Consider the following 27,432-nt stretch of genomic DNA (forward strand, 5'->3'; position numbering starts at 1 on the left):
ATTTACCCATAAAGAGAGAAAGAGAGAGAGGCGGGGAGTTGCCACTGGTTACAGTGACGGTTCTCACACAGGAAACACCTACAGGAGTTTAGATGTTCCCCGATCAGCTGCTCTCATAACACACTCACTTTTCATACAGTAAACCAGAGTCAATCATTGAAGTCAAACCCGCGAGCCGCAGAGCGTTGGGCTGACATCTAACTCAGCTCAGGGTTTAACTTAACCAGAGAAGAGGCGATTGAGAAAGTCTGTGGAAGGCAGTACAAAGACATACATTCATAGTGTAATACAGTAAAGTTACACACAACAATAGTATATAAACAGTTCTGTAGGTATATGATATAGTTCACAAGTTAATGTCCACTAATATTCGCCTGTCGACTAAAATAACCGTGTAAAGTTTTGCAATAGTATATAATATAGTTTAAAGGGACAGTTCACCCAAAAATAAAATCTGTCATTTATTTGCCCTCATGTTAATTTAAATCTGCATGACTCTTTATTATATATAAAGATATTTTGAGAAATGTCTTGTGTTTATACAACGGAAGTCAATGGTGTTCAGTGTTGTCTGATCTTCTTTTGTGTTCGCACTAGAAAGTAAACCATACAGGTTTGACATGAAATGAGGATGTGTAAATGATGAAAGAATTTTAATTGTGGGGTGAACTGTCCCTTTAAGTGTGTTAATTAAAGTGTGTTAAAGAGAGATTATAGATGACGATTATAAAGGATTTAACCTATTTGGTTGTGTTCAATGTTTATCTATAAAAAAGCTAAATAAATACACAACGTTAGAAGAAATATACAGTGAACGTTTTCACTGAAATTAGTGATTCATTTTCCGGTTTCTGAGGGCGATTAATCATGTGACCAGAAGCACATAACGTGTGGGAGAGGGTTCGAAAAAACACTTGTTGAATTCTTTGAATATCTATGAATAGTAGTTTAGCTCACTCGCTGGGACTATAGAGAAATAATCACGGGTTACCAGGGAGAGTTAAACTCAATCACTTTCTCTCTTTACCGGTGAAGGTGAGGTAAGGACATTCTATAGGGGCTTGACAGATGAGATTTACTTAATTTACACACACCCTTCCACCAACACACAAACACACACACCCCTCCAACACCACACACACTCACATACTTTCTTCACCAACCCACGAATGCTTTTATAAAGATTAGAGGCACGGGAAGAGCATTGAGATTCAATATGTGTGAATCCATAAACTTTCCATTTGTGATGTGAAACTCAGATATCCCCTCTTAATATATAATGACTTTTACACAGTACAAACTGTATATTTAATCCCTTAACGTTTTAATAAACATCGTTTAGTTTGTTCAGGTAAAACCAAAATGTTAAAACTGACAGTTTACATGCCAACTGTGAAACGGATGCCCGTCTTGGAATAAATAAATGAAGACTTAAAATAACTCTTATTTAGCGTTTGTAAAAACATATTTGTCTTAAAAACTTCTGAATAACTTTGTTAAATTAATAAAAACGAACGTATTGTTTTAAAATTAAGGTTAAATTATTTTACGAAAAAATTAAGTTAATGGATCAGAATATGACATTTTTCTTATTATAAAATAGAGCAGCTAGATTTATTTTTAACAGTAGCTCACATACTAAGAAACAAGTCTATAGTATAATCAATGTAAGTCGCTTTGGATAAAAGCGTCTGACAAATGCATAATTGTAAATGTAAAAGGTCAGGGGTTTGATTTCCAGGGAACATAAATACTGATCAAATATATAGCTTGAATGCAAAGCAAGTCACTTTGTATAAAATCTTCTGCCAAACGCATTAATAAAGCAAAGTTAAAAACTAATCCAGCCAATCCGAGCACTGCAAAACATCTACCGTTCTGCTGCACAAAAGTATGTAGCAAGTAACAAAAAGTATCTACGTTCAACTACATACACGAGTTCATGTGTACAAGGAACTTTCATTGCAGTTTCTAGTTATGTTTTCACCCTCCTGCGGAGAGCCCGCGGTGTGCAGCTCACTCTCAAATGTTCGAGAACCCGTCAATGTAAAAGTATCCACGGTGTAACAAAAGAGCGCTTCGGATCAGGTTCAACATTGATAAACCTTGTGCCGGTGACTCAATAGACAAAGGCGTGGCACGTATCCCAGCATAACCCCACTCGCTCTCGTTCCGTCTCGTCTCCTTTAAGTGTAAAAGAGTGACAGCGGGCGTAAGGCAGGAGTTTGTGTGTCATCTCACACAATGTCATCACTGCTGAGTTCAGACACATCCGATCGATTTGAAAGAAGTTTCTTGGCATTGGAAGGAAATCTGGTTGCCTGATGGAACGTCACGGCCGCAATTAAAACCAATGAATAATTAATGGTGACGGTCATCTGCCCATTCACCTGATATATGGTGTCCCTGACCACTCTGAACAAACCTCTCTCTCTCTCTCTCTCTCTACTTTTACATTTACATTTAGTCATTTAGCAGATGCTTTTATCCAAAGCGACTTACAAATGAGGTCATCTATGGAAGCATTGCTCGTTTTTATTTAGCATTTTTAAAAATATGTTTGTGTTAAAAATATCTGATTTAAAGTTCACATTCACTTTAATGAAAAGAGTTTGCTGTATTTACACGCTTAACCCGAGCACAATTAATGAACACATTTGAATATTTTATCATTTATCATGACGTATGGATTCATTCTTCACTCAGATAAAGTGATAAGAGTCTTTTGTATTATAAATCTTATTAAGTGTAAACATTTACATCTATTCATTCAGCCGACGCTTTTATCCAAACCGATTTACAAAAGACAATTAACAAAATACAAATTAATTAACAATTTAAAAAAATTCTTTAAGATACACTTAAAATATTGTTTTATAGTTAGATTTATTGTAAAGATATTTTGATACACATAGACACTGAGCGGAATGATAAACTTGCAATGCTTCAAGACACTATTTTTCAACATTAACTATGACAAAAAAGCAATTGTCAATTGACTTTATTTAGTCTGGATCATCACAGACAACTAAAAACAAGCGCAAATATATTTAGCGAAACAATTTTACATTCTCCCCCTGACATTTTTCTCATTTTTTTATAAAGTATCTCCGTAATTCATAAAGTTGTCCGCAGGATTCGCTCGTCTTACCTGCAGACTGATTTCTCTTAAATGCGTGTTGGGTTGCAGGGAAACACTGGGGTGATGCAGCGATAGCATCAGACCCCCGTCCCTGACCTGTCATCTCATTTTACTCCATTAGACTTTCTAATTAAAGAGACGCTGAGAATGAGGAGGTGGGGGGGTCCCACAGACGGCACTTCAGAGTTACAGTTTTCAAGAAGTATTCAGAGTCACAGAGGTGCCAAAAGAAACCATTTCCACTCACGCATGCAGTGATGGAGCAGTAAGACAGAGCGAGCGAGTGACAGAGAGCGAGAGAGACAGTGGTGGTTTCTGACCTTTAGGTGTTGCAGAGGGAGCCGCGTCTCAGACAGAAGTCTCGTCGTGTCAGGAAACTGCTATCCTCCAGCTCAAACATGTGAAAGTGAACGCATACAAGAGAGCGAGAGAGCGAGCGACGGGGAGAGAGAGAGATAAGGAGAGGAGTTTTGCACACAAGGTGTGTCGCGAATCAGAGAGAGAGCAAGAGGGAGAGAGACTTAACAACAGTTCACACCCACCCACCCCTCCCTCCAAACCAGAAGTATTTGGCAGCCGGCCGCACGTGTCCACCTGACGTGCACCTCACACACACACACACCCTTGCGGCGTACCTGAGTGTAGGCACTTATTAACATGCTCTTAAACACTTTTTTTGCCATGTAAATCCTGAATATGCAAAAAACACACACACTTATGTTATACACACACATAATGCATTTCCCATTGTAGCCTGCTTCTTGCATAAGACTACTGTAGCTCTCGATGCTAAATCTATATTTAATATATCATTAATCACAGTCCTTTGGAAACCGTGTGTGTGTCCATGCATGCTGTACTTGAATTAGCGTTGATAAAGCTAATGCGTTTGACTCAGACATATGAAAGAAGTCTTTTAATTCTTATCGTGGCCGAGTTCCCAGCATTCACTCTCCGCGCTGCTATCGTATCGAACCCAGGGAGGGGTTCAAGAGCCGTGGGCAGAACCATTAATACCCACCTAAAGAAGGGAGTGGGCATTTTTCTGCAAGTCTCATGAGTAAGGTGTTTGTGAACGCAGGCGTGCGCCGCACAGATAATGACACAATGCATCGGGCAAACAGCGCCGAACGCTTTACCTTGTCATTGGCGCTGTGTAAACGCCATCATTTACACATCAAGATTAATACTTGTTTGCCCGGCTCAATGCGTTCCTATGCACTTCGATTGCTGGGTTTTAATTCACAGATTCATTAATCAAGAGATGTCATGATCTTTTAAATAAAAGAAAATCGGTATCGGTTACGTGGGTTGGATAAAGAGGGACTGATGGAATCCACTGTCATGAAGGTCAAAATAACACAGTAACGTTAGTTCTGCGTATTAAAGTTTCGCACAGTATACAGCTGTATGCAACTGTATGTTAAATACATTTGAATTATTCATGCATATGATATCAAGTAATATGTCCGTCTGTCATTCAGTGATGTTGGTTGTAATTCAGAATATAGTGATGTACACGAGTCGAGGTTGTTCCTCTGTCTGTTCTCTCTTTGAGATCACAGAGTGTCAGAAATGAGACCGAGCCATAGATGAGATCTCACTATGTTAGCTGAAACTGCAAACACCAACCACTTCCTGTAGTGTCTGTGTGTGTGTGTGTGTGTGTGTGTGTGTGTGTGTGTGTGTGTGTGTGTGTGTGTGTGTGTGTGTGTGTCTTTCCCTCTGCAATAAGTAAGTGGCAAAAACCTTCATCCTGGTCTCGCACGCACGCATGCACACACACACACACACACACACACACACGCGCACACTTCAGGTTAAAATGTATGTAAAAAAGCATTGTTCTAGCTCATCTACAGAAGATCACATTAATTGACCTCAGTAACCATGAGCTCACAAAACCGCATGTATAACAATTTTACAAGATTATTAAAAAAACGTTTAGATGAAGTAAATAATGTCACACTGCAGGTCACCACATCACGTCTCATAATACAATAATCTCGAAATCACTTTACGGTAACAGTTACGGTAAAGGGTCAGCCTCCTGCCAATGTGTAAAGATTCTGTACAGTGTAGACACACCCTGACACACACACATGACCAACCCACCCAACTTTCCCACGACATACAGCTTTCTGCTTACAAAAAAGGATGCGTGTACAGTGGAGCGTAAAATCACACTGGAAACCTAAGATTAAAAATCTGTATTTTAACATAGAGATGTGTTTATAACACAGAAATGCAATACCACAACATTTACAGAAGTATTTCTCGCTTATAGCTAAATTGTTGTTAAAATATTGAACATTGTAGCCGACATGTGGTGCGGCATTGGGCGACCCGGGTTTGATTTCCATCTGCTGGTCCTTTCTCTATCCCACTTCGCTTCCTGTCCTCTCTCTCACTAAAACTGTACATATGTATTTTTTTTAATATATATACGGTATATATTGAACATGTTTGTACACAAGGTCACTTGTTCTCGGGTTTTCTAGAATGCTGTGAGATCCCACCGTGATAACATGGACCTTAAGGTACTGCATTCTTGACGGCTTAAAATGTAATGACTGTCATACATGTTAAACATTATTTTCAGACATTTAAACTGTATGCTTTATATTTTTAAGAGGCGTGAAATGTTTGTCCTGCGTTCATGTAGTGAGAAGCTACACCCGTGGAGTGGTCTGACTGGTTCACGCCAATCACCCCTCGCTCTCTCTCTCTCTCTCTCTCTCTCTCTCTCTCTCTATCTGGTCTCACAACCCACTGCATGAGAGGACAAGGTAAGGAATGTAATCCAACCACACACTCATAGATATTACCTCACCCCCTCTCTCTCTCTCTCTCTCTCTCTCTCTCTCTCTCTCTCTCACCCTCTCCCAAGATGTTGCTGCCAGTCCGGAATGTTTTTCTTAGCCTCTCCTACACACTTTACACACACACACATCCTTCTCCTCTCACCTATCCCGTCCTCTCTCTCTCTCTCTTTCTCTCTCTCTCTCTCGGGGTGGGTGGGTCTAGTTTAGTAGAGCTGTACCACGGTAAACCAAACCCCCTCACTGTGAACTCGCTCGCTCTCATGTTTAAACCTGCCTGTTGAAGTATGTTTCTCTTTCATTCAAGGTCCAAAATTAACTTTATGCCACACCTCGCATTGACTTCACATGTATCAGACACTTGTTACAGACCAGTTTTGATCAACCAATGATTTTTAATTCAGATGTTTTGTGTATTAGTGACACAGCAAAGATTATTAAGCCACTCACAGCATCATTTGAGCATCTTATCTGAACGTTCCTCAACATAATAAAATCACAGAATTCAAACTTTGGCACAGTGTTGCTGATAAGCATGTGATGTCAGAAAGATGCAACGATTTGCTCATTAATAGAGGTACTAAAGTCAGAAAAACTCCTCTGAGTCCTGTCAGCTCATACTGATGTCGGACCCCACTAAGACTGAAAGCCTCAAATCACCAACTTTCATTTTAACAATGTGACAAATTATTAATTATAAAAAGTTTACGTGCTTATCAAGCAGTTTGCTCACAGACACGCACACGTTTCAATCCGGAAAACACTGTTTAGTACAAATTTGTGGTCATGCAACTTAACTTGCTCCTGTAAGATGCGAAACATTCATCATGTCCCTTCACATTTCAGATGAGAAGCATTTGGTTTGAGTTTCTGTTATTTAAGAGACAGGAAGTGTGATGTCAATTTCTAAAGGTTACAAAGCTTTTATTGCCCGTCTCTTCTTCTTGTGGTTTGTTAGGCAGGAAGTTCACCATGTTATTAAACTAGATTAACTCTGGAAAACATCCATGAAATCATTCTCTCATCCTTCAGTTGGGTACCATTTGTCTTGTTTAAAGAGATGGTTCATGGGTTAGTGAATTTCTTTGTTAAGTTGAACACAAAGAGAAAGATATTTGGACGAATGCTTTTAACCAAACAGTTCTTGGACCCCATTGACTCCCATAGTAGGAAAAATGTGTGCCCCAGAACTGTTTGTTGTCCTCCATTCTTCAAAATATCTTCTTTTGTGTTCAACAGAACAAAATATTATAAAGTATTTCTTTCCTACTATGGTAGTCAATGGGGTCCAAGATCTGTTTGAATATCTTTCTCCGTGTTCATCAGAACAAAGACATCTATACAGATTTAGACTGAGACTCAAAGGTGAGTAAATGATGATTTTTTTGGGTGATCTATCCCTTTAATGAATAGTTCAAAATAATATCGAAATAGAAATAGAAAAAACGAATTAAAAGTACTCTATCACATTCATTCTGCAGATTTAACAACCTCCCCCCAAAAAAAACTGTGCAGATATTTAGAAAATAAACAAAGCGAATCTAATATGTCCTGTGTTTTGTGAGCAGTACGCATTTATTTAAAAATTGTGTTTTACCTTTCCATGTGATGAGAATGTTCCGTGACCTTGTTTTGGACCACAACAGAACCGTAAAACATTGTCAGAAAACAACAATCGAAATCACAAATGTTTAGAGATGGAGAAGGTAAGCGCGTATACGACAGAATGTTGACATAAGTATTAATTTTCATCAATTTTATTGGTGTGTAATACTAAGCCAGTGAAATCTATCAGACGGTCAGTGAGCGGACTAGTCTAAGGGTGACCGCATGTTGCTTAGTGGAATTTAAACACAGCTAGAGTAGTAATCACTCCAGCTAACTATTGAAACCCCAGCAGAGCAGGAGGGCGTAGCTCGTCAGCAGGGGATTATGGGTAAAAGCATCTCAGTGGCGTGTGGTTAAAATAGACGTGCTTGTTTCAGTGTGGTGGGAGACAGTGAGGCGGGGTGGCTGCTCGCCGGACACTCGGGCCCGGCTGCTGGCAACACTGGTTTAACCGACCGCCGACAGAAAGGGCTGACCTGTAGTTGCCTTCACTCTTTCATCTGATCACCACAATGACAGATCGGCTGTGATGTGCCGGGGTTGGGACAGGAGACCCGTGTTGGGTTGGGGTGTGTATGTCATTCAAGAGAGAAATTGCATGTTCACAATCCACAACTGTTCTTCTACTTTACAAGCTTTTTCAATCTGTGTGGTGTGCTCTTAAAGGATCCGTGCCGTAAAAACACTACCTGTGCAACATGCACACAAGTCAAACGTTTGGACACATTATTTATGAAAACTGACAAATTTTAGAATAACAATAAAGTTATCGTAAAAAATGGAAGTATGAGAAAAAAAACATTCAGCCTGTCAGAGCTGTTTTCCAAACTAGGTGGACAAAATGAATAATTACAATTTTAAACGTATTTTGTCATATTACACATGTACCATTACATTTGAAGGTTTATAAGGTCTAATAAAGAAAATACATTAGCTGTGTCCAAACTTCAAATGGTTTTTAGATGTATACAGTGCAGTGTGTCCAAACAATCGGCAGACGAGTAGAGTCCACATGCATCGTGTGACTAATCGCAGGAAATCAACATTATGACATTTTTACATGCACAAAAAAAACTGATATTTATAAAAGAAACCTGTTTTTCACGTGTTTATATGTATAGTAATAAACCGGCTTCGCAGAAAACCGTGTTTAGATGGAAGTTTGAGACTTGCCGGGTTTCTCGTGTGCAGTGACGTCACCATCGATAGGCTGTTTAGTAATTCAAAATGCAGCAGGAAAACGATGAGAAGCTGTATTTTTATATCTCTTCTCATGTCCGCAGAACCAGCATATGCAACAACAGTTTATCATTTGGTCGTCTCTACATCAACTACATGATTAGAGAGCGGACTTTTATGTGTTATTTTACTGGTACTTCCATTTGAGACTTTTACTGTTGCGCTGTCAGACATGCGCACATAAAGAAAACTGAGAGAAAACCGGTAAAGGCGTTTACATGCAGCTCGAAATCGGAGTAATGGGCAAAAACTACCTCTGTTGAGCGGGTTTTGCTTACGCGTTTACATGACCTTACTTGTTATCAGCTTATTAAGCATAATTGGAATAAGACTGTGCATGTTCATTCGAAACGATCCTAATCTGGGACATCAAAGCCAGCAGACGGGGGACAATAATTCAATCCAATGAAACATACAATAAGGTACTTTTGAAAAGCCGACCATAGAGAAATGTGTGAAATAGTTATGGTTTTTACCCCCAGGCCCATACGTTACTAACTAACTAACCAACCAAATCTTATCATGCATATAATCAAAATCTACTTGCTTTTTAAAGAGTGACTCAAAGGAAAATACACTGACAGAGAGAAAACCACAAAGTTCATCATACCAGTGCGATTAGAAAAATTTGCATTTATGTAAATAACAAATAGAACCAATGTGCTTATCTGATTAACTTAAATTGAAACAAAGCACTTTTTAATTCTGAAGAACCACACGGCCGTCCCAGAACCCTTAAGAACCATTGAAGAACATTTCAGACATGGAAATGTATTTCCTTAAGCACAAACATGTCAATATCAGTTGAGAACATTAGGAAAATGTTTGTGTGATCATGTCATGTGTGTGTGTGTGTCTTATGTAATGTATGATTCAGAAGTGTGAGCGGGCCGCTGGAGTTTGGGTGGTTGCTATGATTTGACCCTCTCTTGGGTGAGTAGATGGGGGTCACTGCTTGTTCTCTCACTTTAAATATGTAAAACGATCTAAGTCACTGCATCTTTGAAAGTCGCCCCCACACACACGAGAGAGGACGGGCTGGAAATGAAGAGTCATTGACAAAACTTGATCAGAATTCAGGAAGCATTCGCTTCTCAGAAGGATCGCTGATTTCCTCGAGACACATTAATCAGCTGTGAGCTTTAGAAAGCAAATAAGAGTTTTTTAAAAAACGAAGAAAGCAGATTGAAGCGAAATGTTTGAGTTTCTATTGAGATGTCTTCTGCGGCTGACTTTAGATTGTGGACTTCGACAAATCAAAACAGTTAAAGACATTGTTGAGATTTCCTCTAAATCTCCAGAAGAGATGACTAGAATCTACATTTACATTGAGTCATTTAGCAGACGCTTTTATCCAAAGAGACTTACAAAGAGTTCAGGGAGCAATAAGCGATATGTCATAAAAGAGCAACAGTACAATAGGTGCTAATACAAAGTTTACTAGTTTTAACAAAAGCCAGAATAATACCTCTTGAGAGAGGAGGGTTAGTGTACGTTTTTGAATCTTTCCTCTTCTTTTATTCCATTTTTATATCTGTGGGTAGACAAGGTTGGAAACAGTATCATTGTCTCTTGGTCTGTTGTGTCTGTCTGATTAATTCGCCAATATAATCTTTTTTAATATTTATTTTTGGCGTTTGCCTTTATTTGTAAAGTAACACCGAGAGGGCAGAAAGCAAAGTGGGGGAGAGAGGGGTGGGATTGGGAAAGGACCATGAGCCGGACACAAACTCGGGTCACCCAGAGCGCAACAGCGCCATATGTGTAGCACAAACCACAAGGCTACCGGCTCCGGCAGTCTGCCAAACTGATTTTGTTCAGTAATACAAACACCCACCTTCTAGCACTTGCTGTTGAACGCTATTGCGACTATTTAGTCTCCCAAAGGGAAGAAACTAGTGGTGAAGTGAAGCCAGCTGCCAGCGTGTATCTAAACTCTGACACACACACACACACACACGCTTAATTACAGGAGCCCAGCAAACAAATTTAGCCAGGATGCTAACCAGAGAGGAGTATGCCGAGGCAGTCGGGTCTGGACGCTCTGAGAGAAGGACAGAACCGCAGAGGCGACGGGGGAGGCTATTTCAGTCGGCTTCACTCTCATTATTTATCTTAGTTTGAGTCCCTGCGCTCAGACGCAACCTGCAATTCAGGCCTGCAGATGGGCTACGCCATCAGACCCTCCCACAACACGCCAACCCATGGGCAGAATCCACCTAAATATACAACACGCACGACTGGACCCTCCCACACCAGCCATCCCACAGCCAACTCACAGCAACGAATTATACAATACATACTGTATGTGAACTATATAGCTGTCGTTCAATGACTACGGTTACATGGACATCAGTAATCAAATGATTTGCCTTATTCTGAGTAAGACAATTTTATGATAAAGGTGTTTACATAAGTTGCTTTAGGAATATACATTTCATGTTGCTGTTTTAAATGTTATGGTACATAGATCGATTATACGTCATTTTACGTCCCCACGTGACTCTATCCAACGTTCCCGAACGGTCCATAACGCCATTACTGCTCTGACGGCCATCGAGGCACTGCAATTTCTGTAAGAATTGTTAACATTATCCTCATGTCCTGTTCGGAAACCAAGATATGAAGCCATGGTGTTTTGTTTGCTGTCAAACGGTTGACCACTCCCGTGTGTGTATCCTGTCGCAAAGAGCCGATGATAATAATGTGTGCAAGTCTATACTGCACTTCGTAATGTAAACATGATAGTCTGAAGTTTTACCGTCTCGCAACTCGCTTTCAGCAGTCTCTGCTCTCTACCTTCACACAGAAACAGCACGAACGCGTTGCGGAGGCATTTTACATCATATTTTTATATTCAATAACCATAATATATGTCAACATTATGCTGTTTTGCATTTGACGCGAATATATTAAAACCATAGCAAGTAACGAATCCCTACACAGTATCTGAGATCAACGTTCGTGATGTGTATTAACGCAAATAATCCGACTAATAAAACTCGGTAGCAAAGAGGTTTTCCGATGTCGTGCAAACATTTAACTGTGGTTTAGTCCTTAGTCGGATTATTGGAAATAATAACAATTTTGGTGCGCATGTAAACGTAGTCAGTGTCTCAAAATGTGCTCAGATTTGCCACAAGCAAACAATTGTTTTTGGTCCTTTTACAAACATCCCGAGACAAAGTTTAAAGTAAAACTAAGAACGCCTTCGTAAGAACATGGATCTCCTAAACAAACTTTCCTGTGGGATATTAAATCTATTACACAAGGATGTTGCTAAAAGAACATGATGAGGCGTAATCCGAATTTGTGTCGTGAAAATGCATTTTTATTTGAATCTGGTATAAAAGCCTGACGGCACATAAGGAAGCAGATGAGAGGTTACCTTTGAATGAATCTGAAGATATATTGGCCAGATAGAAGTGTTTTCACACTTGTGTTGAGAGCTTGAGTGAACTAAGGGCTGGTGATCTTGATGAGTGTAGTTAGTGTTGGTGAGTTAGCTAACGGCTGTCTGCCCACACCACATACACCCACTGTGTGATCTACACAGATGACCTTACAGAAACCACCTCACACCTCGCTCTCTATCTCTTATATCATCGTTATTTTTGTGCTCATTGCTTTTGCTCATTTTAATTTAAGATAATATATTGAATATATTCTATAATTCATTACCAAATCAACACAGCTTTATTTAAACAGATTTGAACGTTTTACATCTTTTGTTATGTCAGTGTAACTTTCTCAGTCTGCCTACTTTATTTGGTTTTGGTTGCTTTTTAAAGTTCCTGCAGTTTCTAGGTTCCTGTCATCTAACACGTGAAATAAATATGCAGTTTACTGTTATTATCGACTAATAAACTGACGTCTCAATTTGACTAACTATTAGTTTCATAAATAACTTTTGTGAAAAAAAAATATTTACTTTAATCGCTACGGATACACCTGTGATCTAAAAGTGTCTCGGCTTTGGTTATTCGTACACAGACGGTATTTGCCACAGGACTTCACCGGAAAATGAAAACTACGACTCCCACAAACAACCATGGTGACTAAAACGGGTTTATTTGAGCAGGATACTGTTATGATAGTCTATATACCAGTATAGTTTGCCATGGTATAGAAAACATAAATAGTGTTTCTATATTAGTAAAAAAAATTATGCTTTTTTGTGTGTTTGTCACTAGTAGGAGGGTTTTTGACCCTTGATGGGTCAGGATGTCATTAGCATTCATCTCCATTCATGTGATCCCAGCACAGCTCCAGTGTTCCAGGGAGGAGGATTGTGGAGGAGGGTCTGAGTGCCTGGAGGTTTCTCTCATTAGCCTGTAGAGGTGAGACGCCTGATGATCCTCCGTCTTTAATGAGCTGCTAATGCGCACATTTCCGCCGGTATACAACAATAAAAACAATACCGCTTCATTAAATCCCAACAGCTGTTATGAATAGGTGCAATTTATATTCACTTGAATAATCTTTATGCGTTTATGTCGAGCTGATGTGCACAATCACACACACACACACATGTATAGAAAAATGAAAAATCACCAAATTGTTTTATACTTAAAAAAATATTTTCAACCCAGAGTTGGGTCAAAAAGGGACACATCCAACCGTAGTGAAAATGCTTATATTTGATCTAACGCTGGATTAAAACCTGTGTGACCGTTTTCCGGGATGTGTCCTGCCCAGGATTTCGGCTGTATCTGCATTTGTGGACCGCATACGTCATTGAGGTTGTTTTATTTCAGTTAAAAAACAGTATAAAGTTAACATGTATTTCTCTCAAAGGTCCAGTCAGTGAAATCTAGCGGCAAAGTTGCAAATTACAACCAACCGCTCACACCACCCCTTCCCCTCCTGTTCAAAACACTACGACGGCTGACAGAACATGGCGAAATACATGCAAGGGGATAGAAATAGCTCATTCTAAGGTAATAAACACATACCGCTGCATTCTGTTAGCTCTTTATACACCTCTGCAGACACCGTTTTGTATATTGTATTGCATTTCTGTCAATCGATCCTCCAAAAAATGACACACTGAACCTTTAAGACGTAATAATTGTAGTTTCATTCCTACCTCGAAATGTAACCGTGCTTTCTTGAAATAATCCGAAATAAGACGATGACATGCAATCGACAAATGTGACCCCCGGAGGTCAACCTAATTAAAACACACCAGCATTTTGCGCTGAAACAACCCAACATAGGTAAATTTACAATCCAACCGTTACATCATTTCCCTTTTTGACCCAACGCTGGGTTTAAAATAACACAGAAATGTTTTAAAGTCTCGCCCTAAGAACAATGACATTAAATTGAGAACAGTTCCATGTTTCTGTCTCTCGGAAAATGAACCCAGTCCTCTTGATGAGTGCTTGAAAATTGTTTTAGAAAATGTACAGGGCAACCCAAGTTCGGAGGTTCAAGGTCGCCACTCTTTACACTTTATTTTCCTGTCGGCTGTATGCAATGTTCACAAAATGTCTTGCATGCAAGATAAGTCATATAAACAAGTCAAACAAGTAAACATTTCATATTAAATATATTCCACGACTGTGATTTCTTCTGCTTGTGTTTCATGAGTGTGGCCCTTTTAGTGTATTTCATCAAATCTCATCGACTTGTATATAACTTGAATCCTGCTCAGTTTTATTTTGTTTTGAAAAGCAAATCTTCCTGTATGAGACGACAGCTCTCCAGTGTGTGTGTGTGTGTTTTCACTGGTTCCAGTTAATGTTGAATAGAACAGTGTATTTAGTGTATTGGCTGCTGAAGTGACAGTAATCAGCTCGGGTTCGAGGGCATTTCTGCTCTGCCCAAAGGCGAAAAGCGTGCTCTGGGACCACCAACATAATTTCACTTGTCTTTCAGTCTGTCTGTCTTTTTTCTCTCATTTCTAAGCCAATAATGACCAATACCTCGGCCTGTTTACCTGCGATCGCTGAGGGATGGACAGACTGTTAACCAATTTAGAAGTAAACTTGCTCAATGTGTAATCAAATATATATTATTTGACGCTGGATTCTCTTTTTGGTTCATGAATATATATTCTAGTCACAAATGTCACTGTATAAAGACAATGTTTAATAGATTTCAAATCTCTCAAAAAGCGACACATCTGAGATGAAGAAGAGAGGAAGAGGTTGATTTGATGTTGTTGTTTTGTGCACAGTAAGTGTGATGGTTTAAGTCTTAACGCTGTCATTACACCTAACCCTTCATCTCCGGCCGTTTGGCTCAGACATCACTGTCGGCACGGCAACCAGGTCAGATTTTATCACTCAGGGGAACATGGGCTAACTCATCAGACATGACCTGAACCCTGAAGATTAGTGGCAGATTCCCTTAGCTTTTTCTCGTTTTTCTCAGAGCATTTACCGCAGACAGGAAGGTAAATGCTGATAAAACGAATGTGTTTGACTCAAGCAGTTTGTCTATCAATTTGTCGAATCAGTCTGTTGTGGAAAGATAAAACCCTTGTTAAAAGAACTCAAATTTGGAAAGTTAGTTAAATTGACTAAGATAGCGCTTAATGCAGGCTCTGAGCATTTGGTTTGTGTGTTCGGTCTGTGTTGAGAAACAACCGTGGGATGTTAAACTGCCATATCTCTTTCTGACCCCTTAAACTTCCTCCTGTCCTGATACCAGCAAAACACGGGGTGATGACCTCTTTAGATAATCTTACTGAACATCTATTTATGTGAATGTTCCAAATGTGTCTAAGCTTTTACTCATCAATGTCTTCATTTGTTTGTCCTTACAGTTTTAAACAATAGATACAACTGTTTAAAATGAATAGAAAAGTATTTGCAAAGATTTTATTTCATACAATGACATTCAGATATTTATAAACCTTTTTTATTTATATATTTGGTTTGTTCATATACAGTATATTATGGAGTCGATCGAATAATTTATAATATTGAAATCTGGGATGGAGTTTATAACTTATTTTCAATTTTTTCTATTATTTGTTTCTATATTTTATTTTATATTATTTACCCCTTGTTTTTTCAGGCTTGCAGCCACTGCAGTCGGTTTTATTTAAAGAGGTCTTAATGTTCAAACGGGACTCTTCTACATTTGTGTTTTCAGCTTGGTTTTTTTGTGAGCGATGGGATTGTAATTTGTGGTCTCAGATGGAGACTAATGCAACCAATTTCCTTTTGCTTGTATACAAAATACATGACAAAAATACATATAAAGATCTTCTGCCACCTCACTTCTGTGAATCCACATTTACAAACAGTGTAAGAATTGTTTTCTCAGTAATGAGGTTGTGTTAAAAAACGCAAACAACAGAAACATGTTTTAAAGATGTTCAACTTCAAACATGCCACATGTTTAAAAAATGACATGTAACATGCCACAGTGCTTGAGTTTTTGTTTAATTTGTAATTCACTTAGGTCTGTTTCACAAAGCTGTGGTAACTTTAGAAAAATGATAGCAAATGGCCTTTAGACTTTAATTGTGCTTTTACTTTGCAAAGAAATGGTCCTGTGTGTGTGTTTCATGAAAGATGTGTATGAAATATAAATAAAGGTTGGTTTAGACCACAGCGCTTGCAACGCCGAAGTCATGTGTTCGATCCAATGGATTGCACATACTCAGAAACAAATGTATAGTACAATGCAATGTACAGTAAGTCGCTTTGGATAAATGCATAACTGTAGATGTAAATTGATATAGAAATAAAAAATAGCTGCATTACGGTCCTGGGGTCATTTTCTCAGCAAATATTGATGTAACGTTAATTGTGATATTTTTAATTCATTTGATGATTTCAGCATATGTGAGATCCAACATTTAGAATCAAAACACTTATTCTCACATATTCAATTTTAGAAAACACACAAAAAATACTATTTAGATCTTTTCACTCTTATCTTTCGTATCTCTTGTTGCATCATTCTTGACAACACTATACATTTTTTCTTTACTAAACCGTGTGTGTGTTATTGATTCAGAGTGTGATAACAGCAGGAATTGAGGTTATCGCCGCGGTGACTGTCTTTGACTTCCTGGTTGAACCTCAGAGAGCTGGATGATAAGTTTGCTGGGAACGCGGTGGCCGATCCGCTTTCATGTGTCCTCTTTCCATCCTTTCATTCTGATGGTGTGGGAATCAGGGCCTGCTGTGTGACCTTCCAGATGACCTCAGGGAGAAAACTACAGTTATTTGTAGCCCTGTGTCTTTGTCTGACTACAGCTGGAAAAAGACTCACTTATCACTCCAAACACAGAGTCAGTGAATCATGTGACACCAGTATCCTTAATGGGACTTTTATTTAGCATTTTCTTTGAAAAGGTTTTAGTGAGGTGTGCTCAGGCAAGCTTGGCAAAAGGCAACTAAAAGGAAATGAAAATGCTGTAAACATTTATTAAACGTTGGACCCAAGTCATGTAGAGATTATTTTAGCATCAGTCACATATTATTAGCACTCAAAAAAGTTATTTATTTAACTTAAATTGAAGAAAAATTTCAATCAATTATTTTTCTTTTAGGTTACAGTTTGTCAAATTGGGCAAACACTTAAATATCAAAGTCCAGTTAACAAAATAATCTTTGTCAGCAACCATTTAAGTCTGAATTTGTGCAGTATACAGTACACAAAATAATAAAGTGACCCGATACTAACAAGTCTTTGTTCAAGATACTTGATTGATTTTGTTAGCAGAACATATTTAAGTTGAATTTTTTTAAATGCAGACAACGGTCTGCTTCTCTAGATTCTTCTGTTGTACTTGCGTCATTAGATATTCATCGCATGGATTTCTGCTCCACTGTAAGGGGACCGGATTTTACCCAGAATCCTTTTATCTGAAAAGTGGCCCATCCAGCAGGCAGCAGCCATTACAGAGCAGATTCACCATCTACTGGAGCCTAATTCTGCATGCGGCGTCGCAAATGACTGTCAGGGTAATGAGACCTCCATACTTTCTGTCTGTGTGTGTGTGTGCGATGTCATGCATGCATTTTTTGTGTATAGCTGTGTGTGTGTGTGTAAGACATGTCTGAATGCTCACTAGGGCCCCTCCAGGCGACGGGGGTCTGTAAACAGCTCATCAGCTGATTAGCCAGTCTCAGTTAACACACACACACACACTCACACAGACATATTGTCATAGAAACAGGACCTGTTCATGTTGTGGCATGATAGCCAGCACTCGTACACTTACTGGCATACTTAAAATACACTGGAAAAGTGCACCCAGATTTGTTAGGTGTGTGTACTGTCTAGAAGAAACAAAGGCAGGTAAACTTTCGTGAAGCCAAGATTGAAGACTTGTCCGATATGTATGATGAATTGTAAGTCTTTTGTATATGTCACGTGCATTGCGAAGTATCCTGGTATTCCACGAAATCCGAAAATTTGCATACGGTGCAAAGTATACATACTGCTTGAGCTTCAAAATACTACAAGTATTTAAAATCACCGTCATTCTCGTACTTGTCCTCAAGCTTTTACGAGAACTATTTGGCACAATTTCGGGTCTCAATAGCGCCTGGCCCCCCGTCGGCCCAGAGTGTTCATGGGTTATCCGGACGCGGCCGTTATCCTTCGATGCCCGCGTCCGGATACACGAGGTCGACACCCTTCAGTTGCCATGGTGTCGTCGCAGTAACCGAGGTGAAAATTAAAGATGGTGGGAGGCGTCTCGCGCCTCCTTTCCTTCATCCCCAGAGAAAGGGAGGGTGTGGGGGGACGACAGACAACAGACATCTCAAGGGCCCGGTCACCAAACGAGAAAGATGAGCCATGAAGAGACGCTTGCATATTTCAGCCAGGGTGGAGTGAGACATCCTCCCTGTTTTGAATCTCTCGCTATTGTTCCGGACTAATACTCATCGCCGACACTATGGCAGTGTATTGTGACATTGTGTCACTTGTGGTGCGGTAAACTTAAATCTTCCCAGACATACAGAATATTCCTGGAAGAGGTGACGGAGATGCAGTCTTTTCAAACAATGCATATGTAAAAAATAGATTGCGGATAAAAAGAGTGACGGGAAGGGAAAGGTGTGTTTGTTGTCATTAATTAATTCATTTATTTATTTATTCATTCATTCATTTCTCCCTGGTGTCTTTGGCCGTCTGGAATATTCATAGACATTTGTTAAATGCTTCATTCAGTGCACCGTCAAGCATGTTCTTCATTGGAAATCCGTCTGTCTGGACGCGCGAGGCTTTGAAGTGATAGTTCAAATCGTTTACTCCCTTTTAGTCATTTCAAACCTGTTTGACTTTCTTTCTTCCGCAAAAAACAATAGAAGCTCATTTGAAAAATGTTGTTAACTGGCCCCTATCCACTTCACTTCACAGTAAAATTGAACGGGGGCCAGGTAACAACACTTTTCCACGTATCTTCTTTTGTATCCACTTTTTTGTGTGTTTATGCCTTTAAGAAGATTTGAGTGGTCTTGAGTGCCCACAGCATTGTGTTTTAAAAATTCTCAAAGAATTATAGTATTTCTCTGAGGTTGCTCAGGAGTTTTCGGAGAGATATTACAAAATCAGACACAAATATAAGACTCCACGTAAATTGGAGACTTTGGCAAAAGTTTTCTCTCCAGTTACTCTCACTTCCATATAGGAGAAACACTTGAGATATTTCAGTTTTTATTTGTGAATGATGTGGGTCGTGTCTGTGTGTGTTTGTGTTGTATGAGTCAGCGTGGCCGGTGTGGTTGTCCATTCTAAAAAACCTCCCTCAAACACTATAATCTCGCTCATTTTCCTCTCTCATACAAAAAGCCAAATAACATTTATCGCCAAATTTCTCTTCCTCTCTTGATAAAACAAACGTGTTTATAAGTGCGCTACACGCCGGTGACCGGACTTGAGCACATTTCAAAGCGATCGCATAACCAAAAGACACGTGACATCGGAGGGACATGCTAAATGATTTGAACACGTCGTGTTCACACACACAGCGGGAGCATCAGCATGTTCATGGGGCAGTATGGGGTGCGATTAGTTTCAAATGTAAATCCCTGCGCCTGGTCTTAAAACATAAGATTGAAATCGCTTAACCAGGTGATGATTCAATGAAGACAAATCAAAGCTTTCTTATGCATGTAAACGTGGACGCATTTGAAGTCTGATAAAGGTTAAATATGCTAATACAAAATGTATTTATTGTCTTGGTAAGAATGAATTTTTCTGTACTGCTGTTTAGTGTGATGTTGAGAGTCTGCGCTGAGGCTGAGGGTGGGGAGTTCTGGATGGCCGTGATGGCGTTGTGTCTCGGCAGTCGGGCCAGCGGGCGGTTTCAGAGGAGGATGTGAAGCGGGCAGTTACACCCTTGTGTTTAGCTTTGTTGTGTGTCACACACTCAGCCCACCCGAACATTCCAACTGCTAAATGTAGAGCGCCTTACAATTGCAGGTTACACATCAGCATTTGTCTCACTTACAGACGGACAGACTCTGAGAGAGAGACAGATCCACCTTTAAGAGATGCATTGATATTTTACACATTGTGTGACGGTGTTCTTTATGTGAGTGAGTCAAGAGAGCGTCCAGAATGTGTTTGTGAAGCTCGAGCAAAGGGAGGAATATAATGACAGAGTGTTTATAATGACAGGTGAGGATTATTATTATAGAAGAACGACACCGCGAACATGCAGTAACATGGGTTAGGGTCACATTATACACATGCTTAGCTATTGTTTTTATAGACTATTGTTTCATCTTCACGACATCAACAAACATTACTGCGCATGCGCACTTTTGTGACCCCGACCGAACTTCCGGTGCACATTCACAAATAATAGAGTGTCATCGGCTTATGTTGTTTTAATGTGGAGGTAATGATTTTTTTATCTCCTTATCGTATGTCTAGATTCTCTCACAACACATACTGCACATATTCTATAGACGGACTCAATAAGACACTATGGTTAGCAGAGACACACATACACACCCTTTCCATGGCGTACCACATTGTGGGTCTGAACATCTGCTGACACACACACACACACACACACACACACACACATGCATTGTCATAGCCCCTCCACCCAAAAATACACCACCCACCCTTAACTATTTCCCAAAAGGAGCGAGTGTCTGACCACAATGTCAAGTTCAAACACTAAAACCAAACGTATATTTACACACACTCCTAAAAATGTCTGTGTTCTGCAAGAAAGAAATGAGGTGAGCTGTGGTTTTGGGTCTGGGGTTTTAATTTAGAGAACATTTAACCCTTCATGTGCTCTGTGAGGTTTTACATTACAACGCAACCATCACATGCTTTTTGATGGTTTTAGTAAGATTTTCACAGTAGCACATGAACTGAAAGGCCCTGAATGTCATTGCATTGCATCTGGATAAATAAATTATTTACCAATAAATTGATAATTTATTAAAATCTTTTTGCAATGATAAACTAACTAAAGTTAAAAGGTTTCTCAAGAACATGTGCTATTTAGTTTTTAAGACGCACAAAAAGAGAAAGATAACGTGTATGAAGATATATTTTGAGATTTTCAGGACATATGTTCCCAACGTTCTCATTACTGTTACTGGTAAAAACCTCTCATTGCCTTTAATCTCTGATAATAATGAAAACAGAATTATATGACCGTTATTATGCAAAGGTCATTAGAATTACGGGAATGTGTGGCTCACTGTCAATGAAAAAATGGCATCATTCGAAAAAAGTGAATCGTCTTTCTTTATTTTCTCATTTTATTTTACGTGGCCTAAGAAATCCCTGTGTCTGAACCTGGATGACAAAACGACTGTCGTTCAGAAAAGCCTTCAGTCTGTTCTGTAATGAACACGCAGTCACAGCGAGCGCCCGACCGACGCTGGGGGTTATTGTGTGTGTGGTTTTTCAGTCTGTTCAGGGCAGGAAAGGAGGGCAGGGGTTTGGTCTCATGAAACTTTAGGCTGGAAAAGTCGTTAGTATTTATGTGGGTTTGGCGTTTTAGTGAAAGCCAGTGTATCCAGTGAGACTTGATTTAATTTTACACCCCTCAGACAGAACCGGGCATGTTTTTAACACATGAGCCGTGGGTGTGGGGTGAGCTGGGACACAGTGAGGGTTTGTCCATGTCACCATCCTTCTCCATAAAATGTTATGAACCCATCAGAATTTACAATGTCGCTGTAGCCTCAGGTCAGCGGATATGAAATATGGACGCAGGATTGATTCTCAAACGTGAGCATTTTGAAACTCCAAGCTTGTTTCTGTATTTCCGTGCAGAGGTGTGAAGGACGAATGAGATGAAAACATGTTCACCGATAATTACTGCGTTTGTTGAAAAATGACAAAATGTGTTTAATGTGTCGTAGGGTGTGCAAACTAAGTAGTTAAGTGCAGATTAATCCAGATCTTTACTGTTAACCGACAGGTTTTTGATTGTGTTTCATGGGTTTGGCTGTTTCGCTCAGATTTTGTATTCATCTGTCACTACTATTAAAAGCTCCAAATGCATCATAATTAGATCATGAGGGTGTGTGTGTGTGTCGGTATTAATGTACCTGCTGAAAATGTAAGTGTCCAGGCCTTTAACCCACAAACAGGTGAAAACGTCTCGGTTACGTCTGTAACCTCCGTTCCCTGATGGAGGGAACGAGACGTCGTGACTCCGCCGAGTGCTTTCTGATGTCAGTTTGAAGGATGTTTGCCAAACAGAAGACTGAAGTAAAATCTGTATGAAATCAAAAGTGATAGACTGGTTTCCGATTAGCATCAATCTCAAACTTTGAGAAATAGATTTATTTAAATGAGTTTATAATATCATTAAATATTAATAGTCAAACGGGTTTGACATTTTAATCCAAGCCATTTACAAATGAGAGAGCATTTACCACTTTGTCAAAGCTGTCAGAAAGTTTTTATACAGAAAATAAAGTTTGATGAGGCCAATATAACTATAAACATAATGAAAATTAAAAGAAAAGTGAATTGTGGTCAGCATGTTATGTCATTCTATAAAATATGTCCGAAACATATTTAAATGCTCTCTCATTTGTAAATCACTATTGATGAAAATGTCTGAAAAATGTAAATGCAAATGATTTAAAATACCTAAAATCTAAAATTAGATTTTTTATTAGTATGTCTTATGGAAACAATTAAGACATTTCTGAGACTCATCCATGTGTGCCGTGTTTCTTTCACATATACTGTATGTGTCCTCCTCTAAATGTATTTTTCATAGATTCATGCTTTAATGTTTTAACATGAAACATTAAGAATAAAGAACACACGTCTTGCCTAATCGAAGCTCCAGACCATCCCTGCTTTCACAATATAAAACACAAAATGGGTTTAGCAAAAAGACACGTGGGTCACGGAAATGGGGGACGCATTGAAAAAATTTGGTCATTTTAACAAGTTCATGACATGATTTTGTGTCTGGAAGCAAGACACCGAGGTTTAAGGACCGTCTACACACACACACACAGAGCGATCTGTGCATAACAAGGTGTCCAGACAGACAGTGTAATAGAAAACAGCTATAAAATATGACTGTCCAACGAATTGCAACATTCAGACCAGCATCGGCCGCTCAGGAATCCTCATTAAAGCAGAAATTAAGTTTATTTAACATCTGTGACACATGCTCAGTCTCATTCAACTCAACTCTCAATCTGTTCACTGTGTGTCTTTAAAGAGAACTGAAAATGTTTTAACAAAGAACGAGGAAAATGTGTATTATGAACATATAAGTGTTGCCCGCAATGTTGGGTGGTATTGGTGGTCACAAGGGCGTTGCTGTCGAGTTGCTAAGGTATTCTAAGTGGTTGCTATGGTATCTATGTGATGGTCTGGGTGGTTGGTTAGGTGTTTCTTTATTGATCCAGTTTTAACAGGTCCACCTGCAAGTTTCTGATATTTTGGTCTGAGCCTGATCATTTCAGTCAAGTTACATGCGGGATGTTAACATACTGTTTAACCACTAATAAAATAAAGAAAATGTATAAAGGAACTTCTGAAATGCTGTAAAAAATAATCAGATATTGTGTTTTAATCAAATCAATTAATCAAAGTTGTATTTATATAGCACCTTCAAAGCCACAGAGTGTACCAAAGTGTACAGTTTCATACAATAATACAATATAAAATACAATCATATAAAGATCATTTATGTTTTATTGCGGATTGTTCAGTTCTTAATACTTTGTCTCCTGGTCTTTTTGCTTGTAATTTACCTTAATTTTAAAAGTATTGATTCGTGGGAAATTGAGCATCTATGATATTAAATCTGTAAGTTGGGAACAGTCTCTCTCTCTCACCCTCCTTCTCGTGTACCTGACACCTTCTATGTCCTCCATGAACTTCTCTTTTCGGTCCATCTGCCCCCTTACCACCTCTCCCACACTCTTCCAGCTCACCCACCTACTCAACGGGTGCTCGCACACTTACCCAGTGCCCGACGCCGGCAGTGGGCGCAGCAGGGGGCCGCACTGCAGTGCCGCTGACTTCCGACAGGGGACGTCACGGCACCTGTCTCTCTCTCTCCTCATGCGTGAAAAATCAAAACCTTGTGATGTGTTGACTGTCTGTGGACCCCATAATGCTTCTTAATAGCTCACACAACACACCTGATGTGGAAGTATGCATGACTATAAAGAAAACTTAATCATAAGTGTTAGATATGGTAAATGCTACTTGTTTTGGTCTCATAAATGAAAGTCTCAAAAATAAATAACAAATGAATGAAAAGTTTCACGTTCTAAAATGTTCTTATTGATTTATTCACTGCTTTTCACTTTTCTGCATTAAACCAGAGATAGAGCATGTGAAGGATATGGATAAATGGTTCATTTTGGAGACTGCTGATCTTACATTAGCTTAGGGTTCTGTAAATACATTGCTTCTTTTGAATGGTAGAACTCTTTCTATAATATCATGTACTCTATTGTATTCAAACTCTTTCTAGGTTTTTTTTCTTGCAAAGCTGCTCTAAAACAATGCAACATTGTAAGAAGCGTTCTGTAAATATGAGTGAATAGAAATAAAATGACATTTCACAAACAGATTTGCGAACTAAATAAGAATGAAGAGAGAATCTTGTAATCTTCTGAGAACAAACACGGTTACTTTTTGATTAATTAGAAATAATAGAAAGACACAAATTGGAGTGTGCAGAACATACAGCAATGTGTCCTGTACGTAAGAAATACATTTAAAGCAATGTTAGAGATTATCTCTAAAGCACGTTCAAACATCGCACAAATCATTGTGAGAATTAAAATTACGACACCGTATGATTGATTTATGATTCTTCTCCTCAGTAAAATTGTACGGTTAAATGCATCAGTCTTGTGTATTTTGAGAACAAATATCTTGCATACAATTTTGTGCTACTGTAGTGGAGTAGTATTGTTTGCATACAAATTAACAAAATGCACATAAATCAAAGCAAATAAATGTGTTGTTTTAATAATTGGGACTTTGTTGATTAAGAAATTTGCTACTGTGAGAAATGAAAACACACACACACACACACACGCACACAAACACTGATGGTCTGGCTGGTTTTCTGTCCCCACCTGCTGGCTAAAGAGCCACACACACACTGAGTGAGTATTAGTGTTATAGTAACACCCAGTAATCTTCAATTACTCTTAAATGTTCAGCTGTTTAGTCCTTCAGTTCAGTCTCTCTCACTCTCTCTCTCTCTCTCTCTCTCTCTCTCGTTATTGTATGATGGTATGAAATGTCAATAGTGCATGCTGGGTAGTAGTCACCCTTGTGATGCTTTATGTTCTGAACGGTTTCCATGGGGTTGCTATGTTGCCTGTGTGTTCTGGCTGGTTGCCAGGGCATTGCTGAACGGTTGTATGTTCTTTATGTTTGAGTGATTTGTCAGGAGCAGGTGCAGAGACGGTTAAATGTTTGGGACGGGGCCGTGGACCAGAGGGCAGGGAGGTGGCCGTCCTCCGTAATTCCACGTTTCAGTTTTTAAACGCAGGCCACAGTCTCACGGAAATATCATCATGCCGGCTCTCCCTCACTAATTACTGCCTTCCGTACCCTCCAGCAGCTCCGATCGCTCTGTCTGCATCTCGCTGAAATATTCACTGTGAAAAACAACACGCTCCATACATGAATCCATGCGTTGTGTCTCTTAGGTGTGGCAGTGTCGGGTATTCTGTAAAAATGTGAGTAAATATGAATGTAAAGACCAGTCGTGAGCCGGTCGTCGGCAGGACTTTTTCAACTCTTTTGATGTGCATATGTTGTAAATGAAGAAAAGTGTTTGTTTAATTGGCTTAATATGTAATCAGGATCATTTTTAGACAATGCAAAAAAAGTTTACGTTTTTTCATGGTCAGTTTTGATACATTTAAATCATCTAATGGAATGGAAAGGGATATTTAACACAAAGAGAAAACATAATTTCAATAGTCATTAAAACAATTGCAATTTATTGAAACATTGTAAATGAAAAAAAAGTATAACCTGGTAAAGAAATTGCCTGATTTAAATTTTTAAGTCACAAATGTTCACCTTATTGAAATACTGTGATAAAGGCACAATGATTCCTATCTTGAAATATGTAATAGGAGTGACCCAAATCACACATTTATTGGCAACGGCGTCTGTGAATGTGTGTGTTTGTATGTCAGCACCTCGACAATTTAAACAGGGATGCACATAAAAGTCCATGACAAATAAACAGTCATCAAATCGTGCCGCTCAAGTCCACGGCCCACACACAGCCTGGCACGACGCCAGATGACTCATTGAGCTAATGGCAGACTATTACAATAAACTGTGTTGAATCACAGAAACAAAGCCCTTATTGAGATGGCAGATATAAAATGCTACAACACTACACCTCTGATGTCATATCACACTTCATTTACAAACTGTCTTGTGGTTCAGTATTACATATGGAGCAACTTAAAGCAAAGAATACATTTCGATCTGCTAACTGCCACACACACAAGAGCAAACTCTTAAAATGACTGTATTTCGACACGGGGTGGTATAACACAGTTGAGAACTTTTGCTATGTGACTAATTACTAATGCCTGGTTTAAGGCTAGTCCCAGACTAAAATTATGGTTTGAGCTGTCTTAACTGAAAATATCGTAAAATATGTCAATATGCCATTGTTTTGTCTCAAGATGCACACCAGTAATGTTTTTACTATAGGGCATTTCTATAAAAGCAACTTAAGTATACTAATCTAACTAAGCGTTTGTCGTGGCTTTAGCAAAGTCCTCTCTGTGAAACCGGACCTAAGTTTGTTTAAATTGTAAAAACAAGCGATTACATGAAAAAGTTGAAAAGAGTACGACTGTTGAGTAACATCCTGAGTTACAAACTGGAAGTATCCAGCGGCGTCCGGGATGCTGATATTTGGCATCCTTGTTTCTCATCGGAGGACGCGGAGGATGCTGTGTTTCTAGGGTTACGTTAGTGACAGGCTGTCCAGGATGGGCGAGAGATGAAGTGATGGAGAGGATAGAGGAAGAGAGAGCTGCAGTGTGCAGGAAGACAGATCACACCAGGAACATTAATTAATCTCTGACAGTGACAGCTAACGTGTTATTGCCATCTGGAGAGTGAGGAACTTCAAGAGACTTCTGTGTGTGTGTGTGTGTGTGTGTGTGTGTGTGTGTGTAAGACTTG

General features: G+C 39.2%; 1 protein-coding gene across 1 annotated transcript in view; it reads right to left on the reverse strand.

Annotated features, from left to right (window-relative positions):
- Positions 1-3,637, reverse strand: part of zbtb7c (zinc finger and BTB domain containing 7C) — a 21,079-nt gene extending 17,442 nt beyond the window's left edge. Inside the window, exon 1 of the mRNA XM_079486782.1 lies at positions 3,463-3,637. The gene's annotated coding sequence lies outside the window, so the exon portion shown is untranslated. The remainder of the gene's footprint in view (positions 1-3,462) is intronic.
- Between the last annotated feature and the right edge of the window lie 23,795 nt (positions 3,638-27,432).

This window comes from Barbatula barbatula (assembly GCF_947034865.1).
Source record: "Barbatula barbatula genome assembly, chromosome: 22".
NCBI lineage: Eukaryota > Metazoa > Chordata > Actinopteri > Cypriniformes > Nemacheilidae > Barbatula > Barbatula barbatula.